The sequence below is a fragment of the Salvelinus sp. IW2-2015 genome, linkage group LG13 (assembly GCF_002910315.2).
Source record: "Salvelinus sp. IW2-2015 linkage group LG13, ASM291031v2, whole genome shotgun sequence".
Lineage (NCBI taxonomy): Eukaryota > Metazoa > Chordata > Actinopteri > Salmoniformes > Salmonidae > Salvelinus > Salvelinus sp. IW2-2015.
The window spans coordinates 1-7,158 of record NC_036853.1 but is presented as its reverse complement, the minus strand read 5'-3'; positions in this window follow the sequence as shown (position 1 = coordinate 7,158).

Sequence of the window (7,158 nt, the reverse complement as noted above, 5' to 3'; positions counted from 1 at the left end):
AACTAGGCGGACTAATGACACGAAATTTGCTGCTGTGATGCACACTGTGGTATTTCACTCATCTCTCTCCCTCTCAATTCAATAGACTTTATTAACATGGAAAGTAAAGCACATCCATTGTCAAAGTAAACATAAGAACACGGTCAAAGACAGGAATAGACTAGACTGTTGGTGATGAAGCATCATAAATGATAAGTGGTAATCATATTAACAGCAATTACAACCCAGAATCATAAGAACAGGCTAATATGAATAATCACACTCTACCTGCTGTCTACTTCTCACTGTCTGTCCCTCAGGTTGTGGAAGGAGGCCACACATTTGGCTGATAAAACACAGCATTTTGTTTTTTCACCAAGTACGTATTTAAATGTATCTTCATCATTTACAGTAAGTTTCAAATTCTCATATTGTTTTATAATTTTGGGGAAGAATTTGACAGAAAATGCAGCTCTGTCTATCTCTTCCTGCGGGCAGAATGAGCACAGCTTGTCCTCTTTAACTTTTACTTGGTACTCATACCCGGATCCGGGAGCACCCCCCACAGTAAAAAAGCTAACTAGCATAGCCTAGCATAGCGTCACAAGTAAATACTAGCATCTAAATATCATTAAATCACAAGTCCAAGACACCAGATGAAGATACACTTCTTGTGAATCCAGCCATCATTTCTGATTTTTAAAATGTTTTACAGGGAAGACACAATATGTAAATCTATTAGCTAACCACGTTAGCAAAAGACACCACTTTTTTACTCCACCAGTTTTTTCCTCATCAGTAGCTATCACTAATTCGACTAAATAAAGATATATATAGCCACTAACAAGAAACAACTTCATAAGATGACAGTCTGATACATATTTATGGTATAGCATATGTTTTCTTTTTTTAATTTGCATTTTTCAGGTATAAATCACAGTTCTACATTGCAGCTGCAATCTGAAATAGCGTTGGAAGCAGCCGGAATAATTACAGAGACGACGTCAATTACAAAATACTCATCCTAAAACATTTCTGAAAAATACACAGCCTACAGCAATTGAAAGACACAGATCTTGTGAATCCAGACAATATTTCAGATTTTCTAAGTGTTTTACAGCGAAACACAATATATCTTATATTAGCATACCACATGAGCTAACATCACCCAGCATTGAATCAATGCAAAAGGGGCGATAACGTTATCGCCACCAAATATATATTAATTTTTTCACTAACCTTCTCAGAATTCTTCAGATGACAGTCCTGTAACATCATATACACAATGCATATAGAGTTTGTTCGAAAATGTGCATATTTAGCATCACAAATCGTGGTTATGCAATGTAATCTGTCAAACATGGCATGCATTCTGGCCGGCGCCATCTTGGAAAGCACCTATGTTTACGATTATTTATCGATTAGATTGACTAAAAATACAGGTTGGACAGCTAATGAAAGATGCATTGGTTATTAATGAAACCGCTGATTTAGATTTTAAAATTAACGTTACAAGACATACATTGTGAGTTACAGCAGACTAGTGCCGCAAAAAATGGCCGACAACTGCGTTTACATTTTTCCACATAAATACGGAATAAAATCATAAATAACTCTTACTTTTGGACGAGCTTCCATCAGTATCTTGGGCAATGTGTCCTTTGTCCAAAAGAATCGTTGCTTTGTTGTAAAACGACCTCTTCAACTTCGGAACTAGCAGCTAACGATAGCTACACGGCACACATGTCCAAATCCTCAAACGCAATACTAAGGAAATTCCGAAAAATAGCAATATACTCGCATAAACTGATATAATCGGTTTCAAATAACTTCGTTATGATGTTTCTAACACCTATATCGAATTAAATCACAGACGGATACATCTTTGGTCAATAACGAGAGCTTTTGAGCATGCATTCTGATGTCCTCCCTTGCGTCCTGGCGAGCGTCGAAAGAAGGGACATCTCATCCATTGCCTTTTATAAACTCTGAGAACACGTAGAGACACCATTCACTTCTCATTGGTTACTGACATCCAGGGGAAGCGGGTGCAGTTCATTTCGATCCATAGGGCACACACAGAGTTTTAAACTGATCCGAGATCAGAGACTATTTTTCAGACCTTCGCATGTCCTGTCATGACTTTCGCTGTAGAAAGAGTTCTGGTTCACCCACAGACATATTCAAACGGTTTTAGAAACTAGAGATTGTTTTCTATCCAATAGTAATAATAATATGCATATTGTACGAGCAAGAATTGAGTACGAGGCAGTTTATTTGGAAATGTAAAAAAATAATAGTGCTAACAGCTCCCCCTATTGACAAAAGGTTATTAACCTCTTTAAGTAATCAGGTTTGTCTGTGACGACCGGTCTCTATAGCCAGACTGTCCTCTCTGGGCAGCCAGGTTTGTCTGTGACGACCGATCTCTATGGCCAGGCTGTTCTCTTTAGGTAATCAGGTTTGTCTGTGACGACCGGTCTCTATGACCAGGCTGTCCTCTCTGGGCAGCCAGGTTTGTCTGTGACGACCGGTCTCTATGGCCAGGCTGTTCTCTTTAGGTAATCAGGTTTGTCTGTGACGACCGGTCTCTATGGCCAGGCTGTTCTCTTTAGGTAATCAGGTTTGTCTGTGACGACCGGTCTCTATAGCCAGACTGTGCTCACTGAGTCTGTACCTAGTCAGTGTTTTCCTCAGTTTTCTATCAGTCACAGTGGTCAGATAGTCTGCCACCATGTACTGTCTGTTTAGAGACAAATAGCATTGAAGTTTACTTAGATTTTTTTYTGGTGTCTTTCCAATAGGTGATATATTTTTCTTTTTGTTTGGTTAATAATTTTGTTGTGTCAAATTATCTGAGTGCTGTCCTGAGGCTTTGTTGGTTTGGTAGTGGTTAGTGAACTTAGCATCAGGATTAGCTGTCTGAGGGGACTTCTCCACAGTGTGGTCCTCTCTTGGCATTTCAGGATATTGTATTGATAGGAGTGGGGGTCACTTGTTTTTAAATGATTATAACATTTGGTGGCTCTTTTTTTAGATATTAATCAGAAGAGGGAATTGGCTGATTCTGCTCTGCATGCTTTGTTTGGAGTTGTCCTCTGTTCTGTGAGGAGGCTCTTACAGAATTACACACGCAGCGTTTCAATTGGGTGTTTGTCCTATTTGGCAAATTCTTGCTTTGTAAGCATTTTGCTGCTGTATAGTGCAATTGGTTCTATTACTCATTTGAATATTTTGAGCCAGATCCTAATATGGTATGTCGAATTCGATAGATATTTTAATGGCATAAAAAACCCTACCTGCTTTGTCTTTCAGTTCATTCACAGCCAGGCTGAAGTTCCCCGTGGAGCTGATTTTAGTCCCAAATATGTGTATGTGTGTTCTATATCAGTGGAGCCAAGTAAACAGGTATATCGGTTTTTCCCTGACATCTAGACCTTTTCTGGAATATCATGATGTGTGTCCTTTTGAGATTGACTGTCAGAGCCCAGGTCGGACAAAACGGGTCTGACAGAACGGGTCGGACAAAACGGGTCGGACAAAACGGGTCTGGCAGAACGGTTCCAGATGATGTAATAGTTGCTGTAACCCCTCCTTAGTGTGGGACAGCAGCAGGTCGTCTGTGTCAATAAGAGTCAATAAGAGTCTGTTCTAGTTTTTTTTGCCAATGAATTAATGGTATACCAAATTTGCCAGTGTTAACTAGTGTTGACTTTCAGTGTAACATTTCTAGAGTTGATTCAGGAGTTCAATTAACTCTCTAAGAGTGAAATTAACATTCAGTGGTGTAACAGAACCAGAGTGTTGGTGTTAATAACCAGAGTGTTGGTGTTAATAACCAGAGTGTTGGTGTTAATAACCAGAGTGATGATGTTAATAACCAGGGGATGATATGTTAATAACCAGATTTTGTTAATAACCAAGGTGGTGTTAGAACCAGTTTGTGTACATAACCCAGATGTTGTGTAAATAACCAGAGTTTGGGTTCATAACAGTGGTGATGTTAATAACCAGAGTTGTGTTAATAACCAGAGTGTGGTTAATAACCAGAGTGATGATGTTAATAACCAGAGTTGGATGAATAACCGAGTGTTGTGTTAATAACCAGAGTTGTTTAATAACAGATGTTGGTGTTAATAAACCAGATGTTGTGTTAATAACCAGAGTTGTGTTAATAACCAGAGTGTTGTGTTAATAACCAGAGTGTTGTTAATAACCAGAGTGATGATGTGTTAATAACCAGAGTGTATTGATGTTAATAACCAGAGTGATGTGTTAATAACCAGTGTTGGTGTTAATAACCAGGTAGCTGTTGGTGTTAATAACCAGAGTGATGTGTTATAACCAGGTGTGTTAAATAACCAGTTTGAGTTAAAACCAGATGATTTTTTAAACCCAGTGTTGGTGTTAATAACGAGTAGTTGTGTTAATAACCGAGATGTTGTGTTAATACCATGTAGTGTTAAAACCATTGTGGTTAATAACCAGAGTGAGGTGTATATACAGTGTGGGTTAATAACCAGATGTTGGTGTTAATAACCAGGAGTGTTTGTTAATCAACCAGATTATGGTGTTAATAACCAGAGTGTTGGTGTAATAACCAGAGTTGGTGTAAATACCAGGGGTTGGTGTTAATAACCAGAGTGATTGGTGTTAAAACCAGTGTTGGTTGTTAATAACCAGTGTTGGTGTAATAAACCCGAGTGATGTGTTAATAACCAGAGTGATGGTTAATAACCAGAGTGTGTTGGTATATAACCAACGTTGGTGTTAATAACCAGAGGATGTGTAAAAACCAGGACTGATGTTTAATAACCAGACGTTTGTTACATACACCAGTGTCCAAGTCTCCTCATAGCCCTCCACTACATTACAGACCCATGTTCCAGTCCCCTCATAGCCCCTTTCTTCCCACTGAACTATGTACAACCATTCCAGTCCCCTCATACTTCCACGACTATGTACAGACCCATTTCAGTCCCCTCATTGCCCTTCCACTGGACTATTACAAGACCCAGTTCAGTCCCCTCATAGCCTTCCACGACTATGACAACCATTTCCATCCTCATGCCTCCACGACTATGTACAACCCAGTTGTCCAGTCCCTCAACCATTCATACTAGTACAGACCCAGGTTTCCAGTCCCCTCATAGCCATTCATGGACTATGTACAGACCCAGTGTTCCAGTCCCCTCATAGCCATTCATGGACTATGTACAGACCCAGTGTTCGACAGAGCAGCAATAGTTGTTCCCCATTTCTGTTTTTAATAAAAGTTATTCTTCACAGTTGTGTGAAATTGGCTGGATGTCATTTGACAGTGGCGTTTATTCATGTCTGCCAAGTGAAGCCAGGCTTCCCCAAATATTTGACCAATAAAAAAACACAATAAAGAAATTATTTATCTTTTGTCCCTCTGTGTTTTCAAAATGTTCCGTCAACTCGTAAGTGGCTGAATKTCACCAGAGAAATCATCCGAGCGAGGGAAACAGTGCCCCTCTGTCTCAGTATGTGTAGCCCAAGAGTATAACATGTTGCCACCGTAGCATGTGATTGATTGATGCCAGCAAGCAAAATTAATAATTAGCCAATCAGCATTGATCTGAGCTCAACTGTGGGTTGTCCTGGTGCAGCAAAACGCCCCCCAAGGGAGGCCAGTTTGAATTTGGCTTCAGACCAATCAAATCACTTCCTTTGCTAAACTTAATTTTCAGAAAAACCTGTCTGTTTCTGGTCTGTTTGTGTTGATGTCCTGCAGTAGCTAGCTTGCTAAATAGACCCTTTCCTAAGCCATGGATGGAGATGGGCATTTGGATTTATGGTTTTGACTTAATTCTCTGTGGAATAGTGGAGGCTCCTGTTGTCTTTGTGCTGACTTGAGGTAACTCTGTGGTTGTAGATCAGTAGTTGTTTAGTAAACTGTGAAACATGAACAGACTTGACCATGCTGTTTGTATGAAATATTTGCTTTGTGTACTTCACCGGACAGATGTTGCTCTCCAGTTTTGTGATGAAACAAATATGTGTTGTTGAATTTATTCTTCCACTGTGTGACTGTTGTTTTTTTGCTGTCACAGCCTTATTGTATATCACGGTGTCGTATGAACTAAAGGGTTATAGAGCAAACAACACAAGTATGACAGTATCGGTTGAAATATGGCTTTTCTACTGGCTTGGCTTCCTCAGTGATTTGACCCACGCACCACTTGGGTGGTGAACAATTCTTGACACAGACGGGAAACTGTTGAGTGTGAAAAACTCAGCAGCGTTGCAGTTCTTGACACAAACCGGTGCACCTGGCACCTACTACCATACCCCCCATTCAAAGGCACTTACATGTTTTGTCTTGTCCATTCACCCTCTGAATTCCACACATGCACAATCCATATCTCAATTGTCTCAAGGCTTAAAAATACTTCTTTAACCCATCTCCTCCCCTTCATCTACACTGATTGAAGTGGATTTAACAAGTGACATCAACAAGGGATCATAGCTTTCACCTGATTGGTTCTATTGAGTGTGTTACCTGTGTGTTGAACCAAATCATAATTCCCCCTGCATCACTCCCCTGCATCACTCCCCTGCATCACTCCCCTGCATCACTCCCCTGCATCACTCCCCTGCATCACTCCCCTGGGTGACTCCTCTCAATTTGGTGGATGTGACCATCATCTCCTCTACCCTAGTGGACATCCTCATCTCCTCTACCCTAGTGGACATCCTCATCTCCTCTACCCTAGTGGACATCCTCATCTCCTGTACCGTTACCCTAGACATCCTCATCTCCTGTACCCTAGTACATTCCTCATCTCCTCACCCTATACATCCTCATCTCCTCCTAACCTAGTGACATCCTCATCTCTCTACCCAGTGACATCCTCATTCCTCTACCCTATGGACATCCTCATCCTCCTCTACCTAGGACATCCTCATCTCCTGTACCCTATGGACATCCTCATCTCCGTACCCTATGACATCCTCATCTCCTCTACCTAGTGACATCCTCATCTCCTCTACCCTATACATCCTCACTCCGCTACCCTATGACATCCTCATCTCCTTGTACCCTAGTGAATCTCATCTCCCAGTACCTAGTGACATCCTCATCTCCTCTACCCTATGACATCTCTCATCTCCTCTATCCATGTCTCCTGTACCCATGAATCCCATCTCCTCTCC